This window comes from Phocoena sinus, chromosome 19 (assembly GCF_008692025.1).
Source record: "Phocoena sinus isolate mPhoSin1 chromosome 19, mPhoSin1.pri, whole genome shotgun sequence".
Lineage (NCBI taxonomy): Eukaryota > Metazoa > Chordata > Mammalia > Artiodactyla > Phocoenidae > Phocoena > Phocoena sinus.
This window is the reverse complement of record NC_045781.1, coordinates 58143737-58167043: the sequence shown is the minus strand read 5'-3', so window position 1 is coordinate 58167043 and position 23307 is coordinate 58143737. Positions and strand designations below refer to the sequence as shown.

The 23307-nt window shown below is 57.5% G+C and overlaps 1 long non-coding RNA gene across 1 annotated transcript; it reads left to right on the top strand.

Annotated features, from left to right (window-relative positions):
- The first annotated feature begins 4900 nt into the window (after positions 1–4900).
- On the top strand, positions 4901–8213 carry LOC116744220. Its single transcript, XR_004346985.1, has 3 exons — positions 4901–6900; positions 6989–7152; positions 7783–8213. It is a non-coding gene; the product is annotated as an uncharacterized LOC116744220 (long non-coding RNA).
- The last annotated feature ends 15094 nt before the right edge of the window (positions 8214–23307 follow it).

Below are 23307 nucleotides of genomic sequence, written 5' to 3'. Positions count from 1 at the left end.
GCTTCACTTTGCAGAAAGGCATCCTTTCAGAACTAGTCGTTTGAACCACGGTCCCCCTGAGGGTGCTGCCAGCGCTGCTCGGACTACAAAGTTCAAGTTTCACACCCTCTTAGGAACACCTTTATTATGTAAAGCAAGGTATAGGTAACACAGGGCCTCTGGCCCAGAATCCTGCCCACGGGTCTGGAAATGAGCGAATGGGCCGCCCGGTCCGCCTGCGGCCTATGGTTTTGCATCAGTGGTCGAGCGCTGAGCTCTGCACGTACAATTCGTAATCAGCTAAAACACACCGCGAATCAAAGCTGATTTTCCTATGGCTGCTCGTTACAGCATCTGAGGAGGTTCCAGAAATTCCTGCCAGTTGTCTTGAAAACTTGAATTGAACAAGGGGCTCGGGGCTCAGAGGCCCCGCCTCCTGGCCCTGCCAGTGCTCAGGGGCTCCGAGCCTCAGCTCACATTTCCGTGGCATCACTCTGGGCCTCAGGGTCCTGGGATCGCCCTCTCCATGGAAAGCGGCACAGGAAGGGGCTAAGAAACCCCCTCCAGTTAATCGGTATTTCAATCAGTTGGTTTCCTAAAGTTTCTAATGCCGGGGGTCCCCTGGCTCAGACAAAGTTCCCAGAAGGTATTTCCTTCCGGATCCTTCCTAATGGGTCTATTCTTGTTTCTAAGAAAGGCCACAGTTTCAGAGCTCACCCCTGTGTGTGTGTGTGTGTGTGTGTGTGTGTGTCCAGCGTGGTACACCCGCGCACCCCTTGTGTGAGAAGCGCGCTCTCTCACGAGTGTGCAGAAACGACAGAGGCCCTCACTCCGTGCTACCGCTGTGGCCACAGTCCTAAGAGCTGGTGCACAGGTGCTACACGAGTGAATGAGTTTGGCCACCCCAGGAGGTAGCCTACTACCCTCCCCATCTCACAGGGGGGCTGAGGACACGCCCAAGGCCACGCGGCACGCCTCTCCTGCTCCAGGGCCACCAGCCCTCCAGGTTGGCGACTCTGGACAGCCCCCAAGCCCCTGCCCCAATCCTCCAAGCGCACCTGCTTGGGCGTGAAACCCAGCGCTTCTCAGTCGGGGGGCTGCTATGACATCCATCAGGCAGACACCAGAGATGTTACTGAACCTCCTGCGAGGCTCAGGTCGGACCCCAAACGAAGGATTATTGGGCGGTACCGAGGGTGAAAACCCCGGGGCCAGCGGCCTCCAGGTGGTTGGTGACCTAGGCCTCTGGGTCCCAGAGCCTTCTCTCCCTCCTCACTGTCCCCTCAGCTGGACGTGGAGCTGCAGCCCCCTGGCCAGGAAGAGCTGCCCGACAGGACACCCCCGTGGGGCTCTGCGGAGGGGGCGTGGCCGGCAGGGTCTCCTCCATGGGAGGCCCAGCTTCCGCCTTGAGAAGCAACAGAGCTGGAAGGTTCCCAGCTGTACTAAGCCTCCACTCTCCAAGAGGAGGCAACCTCGCAGGGGTGCTGACCCGATTTGCCCGAAGTCACAGACACGGAGCCCGGCTCTCCCACTGCCCGTCTGTCCCCTCGCTGCCTGCCACTGGCCACCCCCAAGGGGCAGAGGCTCCCTGGCCCCCACCCCCACCCCCGCGTGTACTGGGCGAGCCAGTCAGCTCCAGTTAGAGTCATCCCCTAACTTCTGCCTGATGTCAAAATGAAACCGCGGACCCAAAGCCAGAGCAGGGGCGGGAGGAGTGAAACCTGAGCAAATTCCAGGGGTACAGTGTCACGTGGCCGTTCCAGCTTGGCACTGACAGCGCCTGGCATGTGGACACCCCTCCGTCCAGGCAGCCTCCCACCTCGAAAGTGATGCCCACCCCTGCCCTGAGGGTGGGTCCTCTCCAGTGGGATCCCCAAGGACGAGACCCTCGTCCCTGGGAGATGACACCTCAGGCCCCGGACCGGGCCTGTGGCTGTGACGTGCCGGGTCGGGTGTTTCAACCCTCCTGGAGTTTTCCCAGCAAGCGTCACCTGCCATCTTGGGTTCCTTGGCTCCCTTTGCTGGATGGGGAGGCTGAGGCTGGAGGAAGCAGGGGGCCCACCTAAGGACGCAGGAGTTCATGGTAGAGACTGTCCCATCGCTGACTACCTCTGCCTGCCGCTGGCCTCCTGGCCGAGTCCAGGGTGAGGGCATGGTGGCAGGTGGCCGCCTGAGCCCTGGGAGCCCGCTGCCGGCCTCACAGAGATGCCTTCTGGGCGCCCCTCACTTCTTCAGGGGTCCTGCTGGTTCACGGGGGAGTGTGGATTCGGTGGCTCTGGGGCCCCGTCCCATGAAGAGCCTCTTCGGCACGGACGCAGCAAACATCGACGTACATGGAACCCAAGACCTGCCGAGGAAGGTGTGCCCTGTGCACCGTCCCCGTGGGCTCCAAGGAACCCACGTTAGGGACATAATGTTGGCAGAATTTGCTAAATAGTCCGTGAACGCAGGGAGGCTGGCACAGGCAGGCCTGGCCTCTGTCCCCCGCTGTGCGCTGCCAGCTGTGTGTCCTTGCACAAGTCAGCAACCTCTCTGAGTTTCTGCCTCCTGGTCTGGGAGGTGGCAACAGTGATGCCCACCAGCCAGGGAGGATTTGAGAGGCTGGGAGGGCAAAGCAGGACCCGTGGGGTGGCGGGGCAGCCCCAGCTCCTCCAGACAGTGGCCGGGGGTCTCTGAGCCGTTGGACATAGTAGCGGTGTCCAAGGGAGGAGGACCAAGTGGTCCCAGGACATGAGGGACCTTGATGACCGCTCTGGCCCTTCAGGCACCCGGGGGGCAGGGCCTACCTACAAGTCTCCTTCCTGACAGCAGGGAAAAAAAAAAAAAATCCAGGCCTTAGAGGACATTAGGGAAAGTACAAAATGCAAATGAATCAATCTTTATCTACAAAGCATGGCGCGAGCTTTCCTGCACGGGTGCAGCTCAGGTCCCCAACAGGCATGCGTAAAAGCTGCTTTGATGAGCTGTCTGGGGCCTTTGCAGGGTCTGCTGTGATGGCGGTGGGTCCCCCAGCGAAGGTGGGGGGGGAGGAGGGAGGGGGAGGGCGGGAGGCCTGAGCGGTGGCCGCGCGGGTGGGGCCAGAGCAGAGGCAGCCGCTTTCCAAGGAGACATTCCAGACTGACGGTGGCGTGACTCAGACACCCGCCTGGATCGCGATTGTTTCTGCCTGTCTTCCTGTCTTCCCAGTGGCCCTGCTTGTGAGCCAGAAGAGGGAGAGGAGAGGGTGCTCTTCCCGAGGAGGGTGTCACACACAGACACAGGCACACCCTCCCGCCATATGTCACGCACAGCCCCGCGCTCTCCCACATGGGGGCTGCGCGCCCCTGGGCCCGGCGGGGGTCCAGCCCAGGCCGAGGGACCCAGGACTCAGCAGAGGGCTGGGCTGTGCAGGACTTCCTGAGGCAGACCCTCGCCGGGACTGACAGCTCTCCTAACCCTCCTTCGCCTCCAGAAAGACCTCCGTGCCCTGCCCACTGGCTCAGGACTCCCGTCTTTCCCAGGCTCCTCCCAGCAGGGCAGCAGGCAGCTGGCGGCCCAGGTCCAAACCCCAACCCTGCCATCTGCCAGCCACGTGGCCCGAGCCTCAGTTTCCCCATCCGCCCCAGTAAGTCCGACTCATTCATGAAGGTGCTGGGCCCCGCGGGCGGCTCCCGACATTCTCAGCCTCTCGCAGGCCTTCAATATGGGAAACCTTCTAATGAAAAGAAAACAGAGATGGCGGAGACCAGCCGGCCGGCCGAGGTAACCCAAGCCAGCGGCCTGGGGCATGAATGGGCCCTTTCATGGGGCGGCCACAGAACGAGGGCCTGGGGTGGAGATCACCACGTTCGGCCCAAGGAATGGCAGTGCCCAGGGCAGGCCCGGGGTAGGGAGGAGACGGACAGTGGCCTGCAGCCCCGGCCTCGGGGCCTCGGGGCCTCCGGGCCCAGCCTCCCCCACTTCCCCGTCCTGGGCGCCCCCCTGACACCCAGCCCGGCTACAGGAAAGGAGCCAGCCGTCCCCCGTCCAAATGCCACTGTCGTTGTTTTTCTCCTATAATTATGTCTCCGAGGGCTTACTACAAATCTACATTTTGCTCAGGTCGGTCATTTATCTGGAGCCTGCGAGCAAGGCCCCAGCTGTAAAGGGCGCATTCATGTGTGTTTTTGTGTTGCTCGGGGTGACGGGCCACGGCGCGCGGACACAACTGCCCCTTTTAGCCGGGGCGGCTCTGGGAGCAGCGGCGCCCTCACCGCCTGGCCTGTGTAAACGCCTCCATGCCACTGGCCATGAAGGACTGCAGTGTACAGAGGTTTTCTTTTTCCATACCTGGCCACCAGAACATCCAACATTCTTCTAGAAAAAATGTGGCAAGGTCCCTGGGATCGTTTTCTCTCCAAATGGCTGACCCATCCCAGTCTGGCCCTGACACAAGCCAGCTCTTCCACTTAATGACGTGAAAGAAAAATCGTGCTTCCGTTTTCGCCACCTGCTGTGATGGCCCCAACCATAGTTCCCTCTGACTTCCTGGGGGCGAAGGTCAGCGATGAGGCATTCCTCCTGGGTCTTTGAAGAGACATGGCGGGCTGGCGTGGGCCAGCCTGCAGGGGCAAGTTGCCCGGTCTGGGTGCAGAGCCGGCGGGCCTGGGTCTGGGACCAGCCCAGGGAGCGGGTCCCTCTCTGGACGCCAGTGGATGTTCAGGCGGCCCTGGGCCTGGGCACAGGCCGTCCCTGATGTCCCTGCTTGTCCCTACCGGGCACTGCCAGGAGGCTGCCTCTCCTCCCCGGGGGCCATGCCTGTCAGGGACGCCTCCTCAGGGGAGAACACTGAGGCCAGGATAGGAGGGAACACGCTGGGTAGGTGGGTGGGTGACCTGGCCTCAGCTCGGTGTACGTGTGTATAGGCACGTGTTAGGGGAGGTGTGTGTGTTCCTGAGTGTGGGTAGGTGTGTGTTTACACATATGTGAGGAGCATGTGTATGTGGGAGTGTATGTGCGAGTGTGTACACGTGAGTGTGCCCGTGTATATGTGCACGTGTGTGTGTGTGTGTGTGTGTGTGCGCGCTCACACCTATTCTTCTGGAACTCAGGATCCCTGAACCAGAGGCCCGGCCTGCTCCCCTGCTTCCCACCCCCCACCCCCCGTGCCTGCAGCGGGGCCGATGCCCAGGGACACTCGTATCTGCGGAGAAGCGAACCAGCAAGGTGCGTACAGCCGCGCAGTAGCCCGTGAACGTGTCCCCGACGGCTCCTCTCGCGGCTGAGCCCGCGAGGATTTCCTCCGATCACCCATCTCGCTGGGACCGCGCCCACGCCAGAAGTGCTGGGCGGCAGCGCTGCGGGGTCCGGGTCACACCCCAGGCCCGCCTCTTCCTTCCGCCCTGTCCTTGGTTTCCCTGCCCCATCCCCATGGCTGCGTGAGAGCACTAGTGGACAGTACCTCGCATGGTCACCATCAGTGACTCTCCTGCCTGACTTACTTCCCCATCACGCTCCCCCAGTTCCCACAGTGGTCGTGACTAACAGCTCGTGGTCAGGACAGCCCGACAGCGACCCCCCGACCCCCTTCCTCCCGGGACCTGCCCCGAGTCTCCCAGCCACAGCCCCACCTCCAGCCCCTCCGTCGGCAGCGGGTGCCCAGCACGTGAGTGTGGGGACGTGCGGAGCCCAGGGCCCCGGCCCTGCAGACGCTTTTCACAATGGCCGGGGAAGGTCAGTTCAGAGCCCGCGTCGCCCGGCCCTCTCTGCTTGTCCAGGCCTCGGTCACCAGGGTCCGCCCGGGACACACTTCCGTGAAGGGCTGGACCCTCCCTGGCTGCCTCTCGAGCAGAGTGGCTTGAGCAGTGGGCTTTGTGGGCAACACGTGGCCCGAGCACAGGGCGGGCAGTGGAGAGGCCTTCTCGAGTGGACCCTCGGCACCACGGCCCCACCCTGACGCCCAGGCTGCACACGGGGTGGCAGGAAGCACGGTCCTGCGGCTGCGGCCTGACTCCAACGAGGCCTCGTGTCCACAGGCTCCACACACCCCCAGGTGCCCCCCGGTTCCGAGCCTCGGACCCCAGCATGACCACTAGTCCTTGCCCACAGCTCTCTGCCATGTCCTGCCCGCTGGCCTCCAGCTGGTCCTGCTTCCCGCCCCTGCCCCTGTGGTGCCAGCCTGCGCAGAGAGCAGAGGCTTATCTGGGACTCCATCCCCAGGGCACCCCCTTCCTCAGGAGGACCTGGAGGGGCTACGGAGCCTCCCGGGGAAAAGCAAACCGCGGCAGGGCAGCCTCGCTCTGGCCTCCTCTGTCACCGCGGGGAGAACCTGGCCCCCCGCCCCCGAGCTGTGCTGTCTGCATCGGGACCATAGGCGGTGGTTTGTGCTCAAATGAAATAAACGTAGGAATTCACGTTCCCGCTGTGCTCGCCCCATTCCCAGTGCTCGGCGGCCACGTGCGGCCGAGGAGCTGGGCCGGAAGCGGGACAGCGCGTCCGCCATCGCAGGAAGAACCATGGCACCTGCCGGCCAGAAGGTGTGCACGTGGCCGGCCCGACAGGCGTTAGGAAGATCCGAGCAGCGCATCCTAGTCAGCGGCCCGGGTTCCTCTTCCCACGGTATCTTGTAGAATCAGCAAAAAACCAGTCACGCACCTACCAAACCCTTGTGCTTCACCAAACGAAGCCACCGCCTCCCCTTTGGGCCCCATCCCTTCCGACGGCATCGGATGGAAGGGGCGGGAGCAGGGCCAGCCCAGCGCCCAGGGTGACATCACCAATCAACCCCTCCCCCAAGTCCTTCTCAGCCTCCCAGGCAGCCTTTCCACGGAGGGGCGTGGGTATTGGACACCTGCTCACACCTGGGCCGAGGCTGTCACCTGGCCAAGGCCCTCGAAGACCTGACTTGGGCGAGCAGATCACCTGACCGCTGCCTGCGTGGTCCTGGTACCCTGCGCACGCCAGGTTGGTGGGAATGCAGTGGTTCCTGCCCTCCGGGGCGGTCACTGCCAGGCGCTGACTCAGATAAACAGGACGTTCACATGTCATGCAGGCTCTGGAACACACGGGGCACCGTGCCCGGCTCACCCTGCACACGGTGAGCCCGCACAGCTCCCAGGGCTCGAGTGCAGCCGCTCCAGCTCGGCAGCACCCCAGGCCCGGCACAGCCCCACATGGCGTTTGCTACCGAGAGTCTAGCTGTTCAGGGTTGCCAAGGTGGGTCAGTGTCAGTGATGGAACAACTCACTGCAGAAACATCCAGGACATCATTGTGTGTGTGGGGGGTGTCTTTCTAAAACACGGACTCTGTCGTGTCACGCCCCTGCTCAGAGGCCGCTCATGGCTCCCTAGGACGACACGTATCCTCAGCTGTAGACTCAAGGCCTTTGGCCGCCAGGGCCAAGTGCCTCCCGGTCTCAGTGCCTTCCCTCCTCTCTGCCTTTCCCACCCCAACTCAGGCCACACTGAGCTGCTACACGTCACCCTAAATACCCCTCCGCCTTCCCCACCTCACCCTGCATTTCCTCACCTCCTGCCAACTTCGCCAGCCCAGCAAACTCTCATTGATCCTCCAAGGCGCACACAAGAAGTGCCCTCCTCTATGAAGCCTTCTTGTAGACCCTTAGACTGTGGCAAGCACGCACCACACTGCACACCAGTCCCGCCTCGGGGCCTGAGTCACGTTCGTACACCTCACTCCTCAGCTCCAAACGTCCACAATGGCCTAATTCTGTCCTTTCATTCTTCGCCACACAGTCGTCCCTCAGTCTGGGATGCTCTCTTCTCTGTCACTTGAAGCCCCTTCCCTCTTTTAAACCTGTTCAGGATGTACCCCACCCTCTCCAGGAAGCCACCTGTGCTGAACACAGTGGGACCACGTGACACGGGCAACTGCACAGAGCATCCGATGACGGCAGTGCCAGAAAGACACTGGGGGATGGTCTGGTCCAAACCTCCTTACACATGCCCAGCGCCACCGTGAGACACCTCCACGATCTGTGCACCAGGCAAACTGTGACCGTGGGCAGCCCTGCCGCTCACCAGCCGTGGGATTTCAGACACCTGCCACTTTCTGAGCCCCAGGTTTCTCCTTCGAAAATGGGGATAACACATATCGGCTGTCAGGATGATTCGAGGAAGTGATGTTTGTAAAGTGCTTAAGAGCGAGCCTGACACAGAGCCAGTGGACTGCTACCACCACTGTGATGTGATGGTGCCGCTGCTGTGGTGGGGATACTGGTAATGATGACGGTGGTGACGGTGGTGACGCTGGTGGTGGTGGGATACTGGTAATGATGACGGTGGTGACGGTGGTGACGCTGGTGGTGGTGGGACGATGGTGATGATGATAAAGATAACAGTGATGGTGATGATGATGTCTTTCACGACCTCCAAATTCTCTCCTTCAGGGAACGCTCCTGTTTTCTGCCTCCCCTGCTGTGACACAGAACTTCACAGATGTCATGATCTCTGGGTGGGTGGCGGGTACGGGACTGTGGGTGAGAGGGGAGCTCTCAAAGGCAGGAACAGGCCCGTGTCCTGAATGATGTCAGCTACATCACCTCGCCTCCTGGCCTCCGGTTTCTCCATCTGTGAAACAGTGAGGTTGAACGGGGTGATTCCTGAAGGGTCCTTCTGGGTTTAAGGTTTTCGGACGCGGTTTTTGTTTTACAGCGAGTGGCTTTGCAACGATCCCTCTTCCTCCTTCAGATATTATCTTTTCTGCCATCGCTTCAACAAAGCCTGTCTTGGTGGTGCCTTTACCTGGACATCCAGCAACAAGCAGGCATTTGACGTGCAGAGATACATACACACAGGGTTACTTCTGTGTGTGAGAGCGCGTGTGTGTGTGTGTGAGAGTGCATGCACACCCAGCAGACCCCCGACATCCCAGAATGCAGACATCAATGCCTCCAAGACCCACAAGTTCAGCACAGCTAAGTCACTGACTTCACCGAGAACAAACCGTCAAGCTCCAGCGCGCCTCCCGGGTGGCTGGCCAGGTTCATCCGCAGTTACGCATCCCGGGGAGGGCGGGGACAGGAGCACCGCCCCCCCAAGGCCACACCCACTCCAGTGCGCCTGTGAATGCCAGTCGCTGGAGAGACGTGACTTTCCAGCACAGACCTAGGGGACTGGACCGGAGCTCTGCTTCCAGGAAGCGTGGCTGGAGACCTTGAGCGAGTCACCTCTCCGCGTGGAGCTCAGGTCCCCTCCTGCTCCCTGCGGGGATGGTCGGTCCTGCCCGGCCTCTCTCGAGATTATCGTGAGGACTGAACCGCTGGACATGCACCAACCCTCCGTGCACTGTCGGGTGCCGTGTGAGCACGGGGCGGACTTTCCAGGCGTGTGGCTGCACGCATTTTAGGATACGTGAGCGCCTGCGACCCCAGACCTCCTCCCGGGGCTGTGCCAGGGAGGCAGGAGGCTCAGTGCCCAGCTCACAGCAAGAGCTTCGAAAACTAATCTCCTTCTCCCCCTTCCTCTCCCTCTTCCTCTCCCCCTCCCTCTTCATTATAATCATTATTATTAATTGCTATTCTACACAAAGCAAAGACATGCTTTAGTTAGAAAACACGGAAAGGGACCAGGGATGTCTTCAAATGGACACCACCAGCTCTTAGCTCACTCCAGAGCAGATGCTTCTAAAACAGCCTACGGATGGTGGTGGTGGGGGGGGGGGGTCTGAGGCCCCCGCCGGCACTGTCCTTGCTGTACTGGGGCTGAGGGGCTACGGCTGCCGTGTGGCTGTCCCCTAGGGAAGCTTGTCTAGTCCCCATCCTGTCTTCCTGTGGCCAGGGCCTCCTGTGAGCTGCCTGCTGAAGGGGTATGTGGGCAGGGGCTGAGCAGAGGGTCCGGGGCCCGAGAACATGCAGAGTGTCCCTCTGTCCCAGGGCAGCCCGGGGCAGGACACAGGGGACATTATGCTGGGCTGGCTCCGCCCCGGGCAATGGTTTTGTTTTGTTTTGTTTTAAGCAGGAGACTAAATGTTTGAACATGTGCAGACAGGCGTGATGGAGGGGCCGCAGGACCTGGGAGCTGGAAGCCGGGGGCACCGGGATGAGCAGGTGAGAGCACTCAGCGTCTCGCTGGGCTGAACTGTGCCCCGGCGGCCGCGGAGATGGGCCTCAGGGCTGTCTGAGCGTCTGAGGACCGGCTCACAGAGTGGATGTGGGGTTTGGAGGGACATGATGGGAAGGGCCTTTGCTGCAGCTGCTCCAGTCCTGGCTCTGAGGCATCTTAGCTGTGCCCCGCAACGAGCCACCCTGTCTCCAGGGACAAAGGAGTGAGCGGTACAGGGGGGCTTCAGGAGGCGGTGACAATGTGCTGTACAGCTGACCATCTAGCTTAGGTGGCCTGGGGCACGTCCTGAACCCCCTGGACCTAGTTCCCTCCTCGGGGTGACCACCCTCATCTCTGGAGGAGGGCTGGACACACGGGTTACAGCACGGGAGGGCTGGGCTCTGCAGACACGTGGGGACACCAGCCCTCTGCCCGGGACACAGCCCAGGAGACAGATGTCATCCCTGGAGGGGGTGGAGACCCGGGAGGGGTGGGTCCCGAGGTGCTCAGCCTGCGGTCACCTGAGAGCTGGGGTCTCAGGTCCCCTCTCTGAATCCTTCTCGAACCCGACAGAGCCCCGCTCGGAGCAGCTCGTAAGAGATCTCTGCAGGGAGACGCCTCTTTCATTCACCAAGAGAAAAGCAAAGTGTAGCGGAGTGAGCTGTGTCCCCCTAAAAGATATGCTCAAGTTCTCACTGCCATTGCCTGTGAATGGGCCTTATCTGGAAACAGGGTCTTTGCAGATGTCATCAACTTAAGATGAGATCATGCTGGACTAGGGTGGTGATTCCAATAGCTGGGGTCTTTATGAAAAGAGGGGGATTTGGACAGACTCAGGAAAAAGGGCCATGTGATCACGGAGCCCCCTGGAGCTGGAGGAGGCAGGAGGGACCCCCCAGAGCCTCTGGAGTGAGCACGGCTGCACGACACCTGGATCTGGGGCATCTGGCCCCAGAACTGTGAGAGGATACATGTCTGTTGCTTTAACCCACCTGGTCTGTGGTGATTTGTTATGGCCGCCCTGGAAAACGCAGGCACCACCCGGGGAACCAAGAAACAGGCGGCTTGAGGAAGAAACACCACGGCCGATGCACAGGACACGCTGCTTCCGTGAAGCGTGGACACGTCAGTGATGTGACACTGTGCTGTTTTTCTTCAGCAAATTGTCAAAAGATTTAAAACACACAGACTCTGCGAGTCTGGCCAGGGCATGCGACAAGGATAACTCACAGGGCTGTTTCCCAGAGCCTTCTTGCCTTTCGTGAGTTCATCCTGGAAGCAGTCAGACCAGGTGAGGTGTGTCCTCCCCCCACCTCGTGACGTCTAAGGTGGACGTGACCTACATAAAAGCTGCGATAGAGCCTGACGCCAGAAGGCACTGGAATCCCGCGTCCGCCGCCCAGGAAACTGTTCCTTCTGTGTCAGCGTGAAAAGCCGCTTACAAGAGACATCGGTGCTAATTTTATGAAAAAGCAGCGAGACCTGTGTGCTTGGGGCACGGGAGCCTGCCGAGTCAGCAGTGGGCATTCCCTGGGTTGCAGAGTCTAAGCGGAATTTTGAAATTTCCCTGTTTGGGTTTGGCTGTAGTTTCCAAACTTTGTGTAAAAAACAGGTATTATGTTTGAAACAGGAAAACAATGCAATTAAAAGCAGTGGTCTTGGCCCAAGAGCTCAAAGCCACCGCCTGCTGGCCTGCTGGGGCTCAAGTTGGTGGCGGGGGCGGGGGTGTCCCCGGGGCGGGACCGGACGGAGCAGACAGCTGTGGTTTCTGAGGCCGCGGCGGGGGCAGCTTGTTGTGACTGTTCTGAAGTCCCTGAGGCTCGGGTCGATGGTCTGGCGGTGGCTTCCGTGACTGCGCAGCCCTCCCCCTCCCCCCCCAGCCCTGTGACAGCCTGCTTTGTCATCTGAGAGACGGGGTGGTGGGACAGTGTCACCCCATGGAACTGTCACGAGAATGCCCATGTGCTCTGGGAGCGCTATGTGAACTGAGCACCCTGCCGCCAGATGAGGGGCTGGGCCCAGAGACGCCAAGTGATTCACCTCAGGTCACACAGCAATGGGCTGTGGGCCAACATTAAACCCTACTTTGTCCGACCTCAATTCCCACGTTCTCTCCACATGGAGAAGTGGGAGAGGAGGCCTCACGGGTCCAGGTGTGGATGGGCGGCCCCCTGGACCTGCTGCACCGACCTCAGGCTGATTTGGAGCACCCACAAGGACCAGCTCGGCCCTGCCTACAGGCCAACGGCGTGGAGGGGCCCAGAGAAGAAGCAAGCAGGCCTGATCCCAAGGGCTGGATCTGCACGTCATTTGCATGCCAGACTGGACGTGGTCCCCCGACGGTGGGTGCAGGGCATGGCCTGGGAGATGGGCTCCTGTGTGAAACGGCCAGGGAGGGACTCCTGAGGTCAGCTGACGTGCGGCCAGAGCCTGTGTGGGGCTCAGTGTCACCGGCTCAGTGTTGGCTCCTGGACACTTGTTACCAGCCTGGGGTCAGCCGGACTGGGTCCTCCTGGAGGAAGTGCCACTGAGGCCAGGGGGGCAGGGTGACTTGTCTGAGGGTGCCCAGCAGGAAGTGGCCCCCTGCTCCAGGACAGACCGTCGGGCTGGACCTACCTCCAGGGAGGGCTTATTCCCTGGCGGGGGAGGGGGAGTCCCTGACCACAGAGCTCCCTGAGGCTGGGCCACTCCCCACTCCCCTCAGAGGAGGAGAACGATGGGGCCAGGCCCTCAGGTTCAACAAGGAGCACAGCCACCGCAGAGGCCACGCTCCCCGGGCCACATGCTCCCCGGGCTGCTCCCAGCCAACGACCAAGCTCCACCCCCGGAGAAGCAGGGCCTGATGGCATCACAAAGCCTTCAAAGGCGATGGCAGAGCCATCAGGCCTCTGAGACCCGGCAGGGGACCCTGCTTTGTCTGCTGCTGGAGCGGGGCTGCGTCCATCCCCGGGGGAGCCCTCCAGAGACTCGCAAGCACGCAGGGTCGCCGTCTCCACCGTCCTCCCCTCTCCTCGATCCGTCAAGGCCGTCACGGGCTCCGGAGCCCGACCCAGAGGCCCGGCCATCTGTCCGAAGGCCCAGGCCCTCGACGCCAAACCCCCTTCCTGGAGCAGAGGCGGGGTGAGCGCACAGGCCTGCCTGTGTTTGATACAAGCGCTGGATTGTTCTCTCTGCCCTTGTCGGCTATTATGCGGAGGCCAGTCCTAAAATAATATCACATTTCCTCTCTCATCATTTGGACGGAGGATGCGCATCCGGGATCGCCATCCGGGATCGAGCTGGACGGTGTGCTTTCATGTGCAGGCACCGGGGGCTTCCGTGCCACCGCCCAGGGGCTCTGTGCCGGCCGCGTCCCCCGAGTCCCCAGCGTGGGAGCTGCTCTGACGGGGGCACTGCTTCTGTTTTTTCATAAATACGTCTCTCGGAAAGTTGGTCTCTTCACTGGAGTGTTCAGCATTCCAGACGGGGCCCTGGACCCCAGGGGCCGGAGCCAGTGACCGGCTGGTGACGGGAGGCAGGTCTGGCTCGAGAAGGCGCCCCCGGGGGATGGTGGTGCCTGGCACGTGCTAGGTAGTCAGCACACACTCGGGGGGACGCCAGCACAGGGAGCCCTCGCACAGGCAGCCTCCTCTCTGCAGCCGCGGTCGCTTTGCTTTGCCTTCTAAGTGCGTGCTTTAGTTTATCACAGCGCCTGGGCTGTGTGCTTCCTTCTGAGAGCCTCAGGGCCTCCCTGTGTTCCCTGCCGTGGCAAGTGTTCCGGTGCCCTCGGCGCGAGGGAAGAGGGCGGAGGCCGCTCCTCGTGGGCCTCCTGGGGGAGGGTGAAGCCCAGGCTTCCGCGCCACTCAGACCGCTTTCAAATCCCAGCCCGTCACTAGTTCCGGTACCTTGGGCTTCAGCTCTCCTGGTGAAGCAGTTTCAAAGGCAGGACCTGGGGTGGAGACCCAGCCGTTTGCGCCCGTTGCGAGAATCACTGTGATGGGGCAGCTGCACCTGCAGGAGGAGGGGCGCTCAGCGCCCAGAGCAGCGCTGCCCACGAGGTGTCCCAGGGGAGCACGGACTCCTGGTTAGCCGCCAGAAAGCACAATTAGCACCTCCTCGGATTCAGTTAGCGGTTGTGTTCCTGGAAAGGTCGGTGCCTTAAGATCACGCACATTGTGATGGAAGGAGAACAGGAGCCAGATGAGGAGACGCCCGCAGGACGCTCCAAAGGCAGGGGGTCCTGTGACACCTCCTCGCGTGGGCTGGCCTGTGCGTGGCTGAACGTGGAAGAGCCCGGCCCCAGGGCCAGCAGTGCCCTCCGGGCCTTGGCAACCACGGTGCTCCGGCGGGCTGGTTCCACTGTCTCTGAGAACCCCTGGCTTCGGCTTCCCGTGCAGGCCCCCCAAACCCTGCCAGGCCCTGGCCGGCGCCCGGAGACCCCCGTTACGATGTTCCTTTAGCTGGTGCTCCAGTGGGAAACAAGCAGCCTCGTAGTCGGGACTGTGGTCATGCCGCTGGGGACCACGGAGACCTCGGCAAGGGTGACTGGAGAAGGCGCCCACCCTCTGCCCCACTGGCCACCCCTGGGACACAGAAGTCCGCTTTGTGAAACTCCCAAACCAAACGTGGACACGTGAGGGCCAGTTTAGGTGGGCTGCGGTCGCAGGTAAGACACATTTTCATTCTGAAAGAATGACAGCAGCTCCCGCAGTTTGGGGGACCCCCAAGTGGTGCCTCCATTCCTCCCGCCGTCCCCCACAAACCTCCCTTGAGAGTTGAACACAGTCACTGGGGTGTCGGCCGTTCGGTGTGTCCTTCTGAATTGTCACAGCCCCTCTGAGGTCTACGAGCCCCAGGCAGAGACAGTCCCGTGTGGTCTGCAGGGGCCGAGGGCCCCAAGCAAAGGAGAGTTTGCTTTCACTCTGAGCACAAAACCCCAGTGATGGTTCCTACTTGAGTGCAAAAAGGCCAGGCAAGCCTGGGACAACTTCAGCAACAAAATTAATAATGACAGTCACGGAGTAATAACCAGGAATTACGGTAATAATGACAGCAATAACCAATAGAATAAAACAATGTCCGTGAGTCCATAATGGTTCAGAGCATTGCTTCGGTCCCCGCGTGCGGGAGGGCAGACCTCGTCCAGCACAGCCCGGGTAGTCGGTGCAGGGGAGTGTTCATGCCTCAAACGTGGCAGGACGAGCCGCCACGACAAGGACCATCGACGGATGCTAAAATCAGCACACCAGAGCTCCACGGGAAAGAGGATGTTTACATAGTCACATAAGACGCTCCGTAATTACAAGGAGAAAAGGAGTAGCTTACAGCGCAGCCACGCGGTACCACTTAACCAAGTGATGGACGTTACCGCGGCCGGGAGTGGGACCCAGAGGCACAGGTGACCCCAGGCTCACGCTCCGAGAAGGACACGACGTCACTTCTGTGGGATTCCCGCCAAAATACACAACCACTGTGTCATGGTGAAAAATGTCACACAAATGCCAACTGAGGTACGTTTTCAAAATAACTGGCCAGTACTCCCTTTCCAAAAGTGTCAAGGTCACGGGCGACTGAGGAACGATCCCGGATGGGAAGAGACTAAGGGGCCACGACCAACCAATGCCGTGTGGGACACTGGCTGGACCCTCAACCAGAGAAAGGAGGTCACGGGTCAGCTGGTGAGGTTCCGCTGAGGCTGGAGGGGGATGGATTGCCGTGAATCAACATGAATTGTCCCGCTCTATGCTCTACGTCGCAAGTCGGTATCAGGAGAGCCGGGGGCAGGTATCTGAACTCTGTGCTAGTTTTGCAATTAAAATGGTTTCAAAATAAATAAGTGAACGAGAAGGCCAGGGTCAAACACCTCATAGCCTCTGGCTGGAAACTCCTAGGTCTTCCGGAGCATGGCTCTGGCTCCTGCGTGGATGCCTCCACCGTCCCGGCCACGGCCTCTGAATGGACTCCAGGTGGCCACATCCGTCCTCAAGGCAGTGTAGACACGGGGGGACTGGGGCCAGGGGGCGGAGAGCTGACCTCCCCCATCCCCAGCCCTCTGTGATTCTCTTACTGGAGCAGCTCCGGTAAACTTGTAAATAGGATGAGTCCCTGCCCCAGCCCCCGCCCCTAGCCCCTAACCCTCTCCCCCTGGGGCCCCTGGGGAAAGGCCCTGTGGAGAACGGAATAATGAATCCCAAAGACGTCCACACGCTGACCCAGAGCCCGTGAATGTTACCCTGCACGGCACAGTCCCTGTGCAGAGGTGGACAAGTTAACGACCCTGAGATGGGAGACGACCCCTGTCACCACGAGGGTCCAGGTAAGAGCGAGACAGGACGGTCTGAGTCCGTGAGAGGTCTGAAGACTCTGCAGGGCTGGTTTGGAAGGTAGGGGAAGGGGCCAAGAGCTAAGAGACGCAGGTTCCTCCAGAAGCTGGAACAGGCAGGAGACAGACACTCCTGGAGCCTCGAGGGCGTGTCGTTCTGCCGACACCTTGATTTCAGCCCAGTGAAATTTCTGACCTCCAAAACAGTAAGGTAAGAAACGCGTGGGGCTTGAAGCCACTCATTTTGTGGTCACTTGTTGTGGCAGCCACAGGACACGTGTGCACTGAGTGAGGCGGTAGTGATGACAATGAATTAGGTCATCTTGAGTGTAAACCATGTGCCCAGCTGTTGTGCTTTATACACGGTAGCACCTGAATCCCCACAAGAGTGCCCAGATAGTCGGATCTGTCCCCACCCCAGAGATACGGCAGCCTGGGAGTAGCGACGTAAAGTCAGCGCCCGTGGTGACCAGATGCAGGCAGAATAGGGGGGAGATGGGATTTGGACCAGGAACCTGAATGCTCTCCTTCTGATGACTTGTGAGATGGCACCCCCTCTACTCTGATAAGTCAAATGGGACCCTCGGTCCCCCTCACTTGCCCCCATCGCAGCTCCTGTTTGCCAAGGATGGTGGAGGACATTCATGACCGAGCTCAGCCCCCAGGCCAGTCCAGTCCCAGGGAGTTGACTTCTCACGGCCAGGACCCTCTGGTGGCAAGTGACAGAAAACCTGGCCCACATGGACCAAAGCTAGAAAGGGAGTGTTTGGCTCACGTAACGGGAAAGACCAGTGGCAGCCCTGGCCCCCTGCTGGCTGCTTTCTCCCATGGGGCAGCCTCAAGCCATCCTGGTCCAGCAGCAAATGGTCCCTCCTGACAGCCCAGAGTACGTGGTCACAGCCTCTGGAGGGCCACAGTGGCCGGGGGACGGATGCTCTGATCCCTAGAGCTGTGGATGGAGACAACACCGGCCTGAAGCCCAGCAGGTAGGGAGAGTGACATAAACCAGAGAAGGAGGGAGACAATGTTGAGGGTTAAAAACTCAGCAAATACAGCACCTCGGCCTAGCTTCCACTCTGCAGGTAAAAGAAGTGGAGTCTGGATCTGCCTGAGATTACGTGGCAAATACTCAGCAGGGCTGGGACTCTGCTCAGAGATTCCCAACAGTGCCATTTGAGTGTCTCCACATACAACTGGAAAATGAAATTTAGAACTCAATACCATCTGAAACATCACAAAACAGCAACTACCTAGGAATAAACTCATGAAAGATATGCCAAACCTTCGAGCAGAAAAACTGCATCACATCACTGAGGGAAGTTTATTTGAGAACCGAATAAATGCAGGGATACACCACATCCACGGACTGGGAGACTCAATGGGTTAAAGATGCCAGTTCATCCCAAACTGATCTATGGATTCAATGCAATTCCAATCAAAGTCCCAGTAGCTTTTTTGGAGTCAATAGGCGAATCCTAAAATTGATGGGGAAACGTAAAGGAACAAATATAATGGAGTCTAGAGTTTCTAAAACATGTCACTCACAGCGTCTGGGATACAATCCAAAAGAAACAAGAAAATGTGACTCTTTCTCAAGGCAACCAACAGAGGCCAACCCTGATGTGACCCAGATGTTAGACTCAGTAGACAAGGATTTTAAAGCATCTATTTCATTAGGCTCAAGGATGTAAAGGAAATTATGTTTGTAATAAGTGAAAAGACAGGAAACCTCAACAGAAAAAATAGAAACTATAAAAAGGAAACAAACAGAAACTCTAGAACTAAAAAAATACAATGTGTGAAATCAAAAAAAAGTCACTAGATGGGCTAGATGGCAGAATGCAGATGACAGAGGAAAAACATCAGTGATCTTGAACACAGATGAATAGAAATTATTTAATTTGAAAGCAGAGAGAGAAAGATTGAAATTAAAATTCACCGAGACTCAAGAGACATACAGAACAATATCAAAAGGTCCACTGTACGTGTACTGGAAGTTGCAGAGGAGAGGAAGGTAAGAATGGGGCAAAAATATTATTTGGATAAACAACAGCTGAAAATGTCCCCAATTTGGTGAAAGACATAGATTCACAGATTTAGGAAACTCATCGGATCCCCAGCAAGAGAAATACAATGAAAACTACACTTAGGTTTGTCACAAACATTCTGCAAACCAAGGATAAAAAGAGAATCTTGACAGTAACCAAAGATAAGTGGCACCAAAAAGCCAGGGGAATAATGACCCAAATTACCACTGAATCCTCACTAAAGTCAACAGGGGCCAGAAGCCAGTAGAGCATCTTAAGTTCTAAAGTTAAAATTAAAAACTGTCAAGCCAGACTTTTGTCTCCAGCAAAAATATCCTTCAAGAATGAAGGTGAAATGAAGATATTTTCGCTAGGAGGATTCGTCAGAAGCCATATTACGAGAAATACTAAGTTCTTAAGGCTGAAGGGAAATGATACCGGACAGAAGTTCGGATCTTCTGGAAGGAAAGAAGAGCCGCTGAAATGGTAAGCAGGTGGGGGGACTGTTGTGAGGAAGAGGCAGCAAAGCTCCTTCCGGATTCCTGCACCGTGTGCAGAAGCCAGGGGTCTTCAAGTGATCCTTAAGCTTCCACGACCCCAAGGATCATCTTACCAGGATTTTTGTGAGAAACGGACAGGCTGATTCTAAAGTTGACATGAGAACGTAAAGGACCAAGAATAGCCAAAGCAACGTTGGAAAAATAAGAACGAAGTTGAACAGCTAATACTAGTTGAATTCAAGACTTATTCTAAAGCTACGGGAACTAGCCAGTAGGGTACTGACACAACAGTCAAGAAATAGATCAACACAACAGAACCAACGGTTCAGAGATAGACCCACACTTAGTCATCTGACTTTCAACAAAAGTGCCAAGGCGATCCAAGGAGAGGCTTCTCAGCAAGTGGTGCTGGCACAGCTGGGTGTCTACACACCCAAATTCATTAGAGATGGACCACAGATCTGAGAGTAAAGAAGAAAACTATAATGCTTTAAAATAAAATTTAGACGAATATCTTCACAGCTTGGGGATTGGCAAAAGTTTCTCAGGACATAAAAAGCAGCACCATATACTAAAAATATTTATAAATTAGATTTCAACAAAATGAAAAACTAGTGCTCGTCAAAAGCCATCATGCAGGGCTTCCCTGGTGGCGCAGTGGTTGAGGGTCCGCCTACCGATGCAGGGGACGTGGGTTGGTGCCCCGGTCCGGGAAGATCCCACATGCCGCGGAGCGGCTGGGCCCGTGAGCCATGGCTGCTGAGCCTGCATGTCCGGAGCCTGTGCTCCGCGACGGGAGAGGCCACATCAGTGAGAGGCCCGTGTACCGCAAAAAAAAAAAAAAAAAAAAAAAAAAAAAATCCATCATGCAGAAAATGAATAGGCAAGCCACAGACTGGGAGGAAACATATGCAAAGCATATACCTGACAAAGGATTAGCATCCAGCATATATAAAGAACCAGAACAAAAATTTTTTAAACGGGCAATTTGAACATTGAAACCTTCACAAAGGAAGATATACAAATAGTCAACAAGCATATGAAAAGGTGCCAACATTATCAGCCAACAGGTAAATGCAAACTCACTCTGATTCATTTGCTGGATTTTTCCCATCACGGATCAGTTTTGCTTGTTCTAGCTCTTTTGTTTTTGAAACTCTAAAATTTTTTACTCAACCATGTACACTTATTGTCTCTTACTTTGATGTTCTAGCTCTTTATATAAACGGAATCATGTAGTGAGTTCTCCCTCTGGGGGTGCTGCTGGGGCCATGGGTTGCCTGGCAAGGGGCACGAGGGCATTTCTGGGGTTCAGTATCTTGACACATTTTGGCTTCCGTTTGCTGGGACTTTTGAATGGCATCCTTAAGATCTGTGCATTTCACTACATGTAAATTTACCTGAAAAGAAAACCCAGACCATACACAAATATTGACCCTTAGTTAACGATGCACGTGTTCGAGTATTTTTGGCAATGCGTACTAATGTCTGCAACTTATTTTGAAATGCATCAAAAAAAAAAAAAAAAAGATGCATGGATGGGTCAATAGATGCACAGAGATATGCTAAAACAATTATATTCAGAGTTAACTGTAGGATCCGGGTGGTGGGTATGTGGGTGGTCACTGTAGCCTTCTTTCAAGCTTTATGGTTGAACATTTTCATAATCAAATGTTGGAGAAAAACAAAGAAAATGCAAAACAGAGTCTTAGAATATATTTGCAGCACTTTTTTTCTGGAGCTGGTATCTAGAAAATATTTGAAAATACTTCTAAAATCAATAAGAAAAAGACAACAGCATCTTAGGTAAGTGGGCAAAAATTTGGGCAGGTACTTCATAAAAGAGGATATCTCAATGGACGACAAGTTTTGGAGAAGTTCACAAGGTCCTTAGTCAACACTGAAATGAAACACAAGATGTTCCTTTGCACACACAAACCACAATGACTGAACTGGAAAAAAAGAAAAGCAAACAAGAAAACGAACCATAAGAACAGACCATACCCAGTGTTGGCCGGGAGGCAGAGCCCCCGGAATGCTCACGTGTGGCTGGTGGAGTGTAACTTGCTACCAACACTCTGAACATGTGTTTGGTGGCCGAGCATATGCCCGTTCAATGACCCAGCGGTTCTACTTCTGGGGACAGTCCCGACGGAAATGGCTGCACCCACGTGCACACAGGCATATTCAAGAACGTGCATCACAGTGCAAGCTGTAATCGCCCTGTGCTGGAAACAACGCAAATCTCCACCAACAGCAGAATCGCTACTAAAACGCGGTACCCTAACACAACGGAACGTGACACACCCCAACATGTGGGTGAATCTCAGACACAAGTTGGCTAAAAAAAAAAAAGGCCAGACACAAAAGAGTACGTTCTGAATGACATCACGTACGTAAAATTCACCATCGTGGGCCTGCCCTCTGGTGATGGAGGGCAGATGGTGGGTACTAGTGGGTGCCTTTGGAGTCCTGGCTGGGAAGGATTCTGGGTACTGGAATGTCTGGATCTCAGTGGCCGTTACATGGGTGGGTGGTTTCACTCTCTCTATGTTCCAGTTGCGTAGCCTTCTGTATACAAGTGATCTTACAATGCCCTGTAGGAAACACGCACCAGCCTACAGAGTGCTCACTTAGTGGGGTTTTGCTGGATGCGGCTCCCCGGAGGCCAGGTGGGAAGACCAGCCCTGCCCTGGTGCGTGGGCCTTCCAGCTGGTGGGGTCCGGGGGTCAGGGTTCTGAGGCCCTGGGCACTGGGGAGACCAGGCCTGTTCTATTTGCTTAGCTGCGCCTCCTCCCAATGCCCCCTTCCATTCCTCCTGGACTGATGTCAGCCACTGCGACCCGGACAGGGCTGGGGGCGCTCGGAGGAGGTGGCCCCTTGCGCAGCGCAGCCTGCGTGATGGTCCCACACTGCAGGAGGCTGGAGGGCGGGGCCTCAGCCTGCCCAGACCCCGGGCGTACACGTGATGCCTCCCTCCCAACCCCCCACCCTGCAGTTTCCTCCTGGGCTAAAAATGAACGTTTGGGGCAGAGTCTGCGCCCCGAGCAGCCCGAGGGGGTGAGGAAGGCGGCGGGGAGGGGAGCAGCTTCTTGTTTCCGCCCATCTGCTCCCACCCACGCTGGGTCCTCACCACCCGCTCCGCCAGTCTCCCTGTAAACACCTCCCGCCTGAGCCACTCACTTAATAACTAACACAGCGTGGGAAACGTTTAAAGCACGTTTTTTCATCACATGAGCAACAAAAGGGTGCGTTGACTCACGATCGCCCACAAATGCGGATGGGAAGTAAGTAACTCGCATGGGCTGGAAACAGAGTTGGTGTAGCTTAAGCCGAGCTGTGGCTCACCCAAACCAAACGTGCGGCTTCTTCACCGGCTCAGCTGCCGCGCGGGGTCAGCCCCGAGGCCCCAGGCAGGAAGGGGCTCCAGGGCCCCCGGCGACGGCAGCAGGTCCTCCTCTGGGGGTCTGGGCAGCTCCTCACAGCCCCTGAGGTGGGGTCACCGTGCCCACTTTCCAGGTGAGAATACGGAGGCCACGGGGCCGCCTAAGGGGGTAGCAAGTGGGGAGCAGCATGTAAACCCACCTTTCAGTTTCATGCTGTCACTCCAGGCTCACTTTTTGTCCCCCAGGTAGCACAAAGCTGTCCCGGATGCCCCTCACACTGACCTGGGGACATACCCCAGCCTTCCCCAGCACCCCCCCCCCCCCTCCCAGGAGAGGGCAGCCTGGGAACTCTGTCCACGCAGAAGCAGCCCAGCCCGGCTGCTGGGGGCTCTGCGGGGAGCCGGCCGGGCGCCCGCCACATGCCGGGGGCGCGGTGCTGACAGCAACCCTAACCCCACTTCCATTTCACAGCGGAGGGGAACCAAGCTTCCGGAAGGTTCTCTGGTGCTTGCTCAAGGCTGCACCGCTGGCAAGAGGGGTAGAGATTCAGCACAGATCGCCAAGCCCTGGCCTGGTGCTTCTCACCCGTCTCCACCGAGCTGGATGTGGCTCCTGCAGACGGGAGTCTGCCCGGCTGTCCCGGGCTCCGCTCGCTGCCCGTCGCAGGGCCACCAGGAGGCTGGCGGCTCCCTTCCGCCGTCTTGCCTCCTTCATTCACCCCCCACTCCCTGACTTGGCCCTCTGGAAAATTCTGATCCAGATCCACTAGCAGCTCGTAGGAAAACGATGATGATGACAAAAATTAACGGTGTGCACACACACATCCACACAGGTAGACACACACAAGTACCCTCCCAAAGACTGTGCCCCGTGCACACCTCACACGTGCACAGACGCTCCCCCCCACAGGTACACACACACCGGGTACATACGCAGGTACACACACACAGGTACGCACATACACACAGTCAGAAATCAGCTCTTCCTGTGGCTCAATTCATGGGATCCTGACACCCCTACAAGCGGGGCTGTGTTTACTCCCACCCCCTGCAGGCCCCCCGAGGCTCAGAGAACATAAGCTCACAAGGTCAATA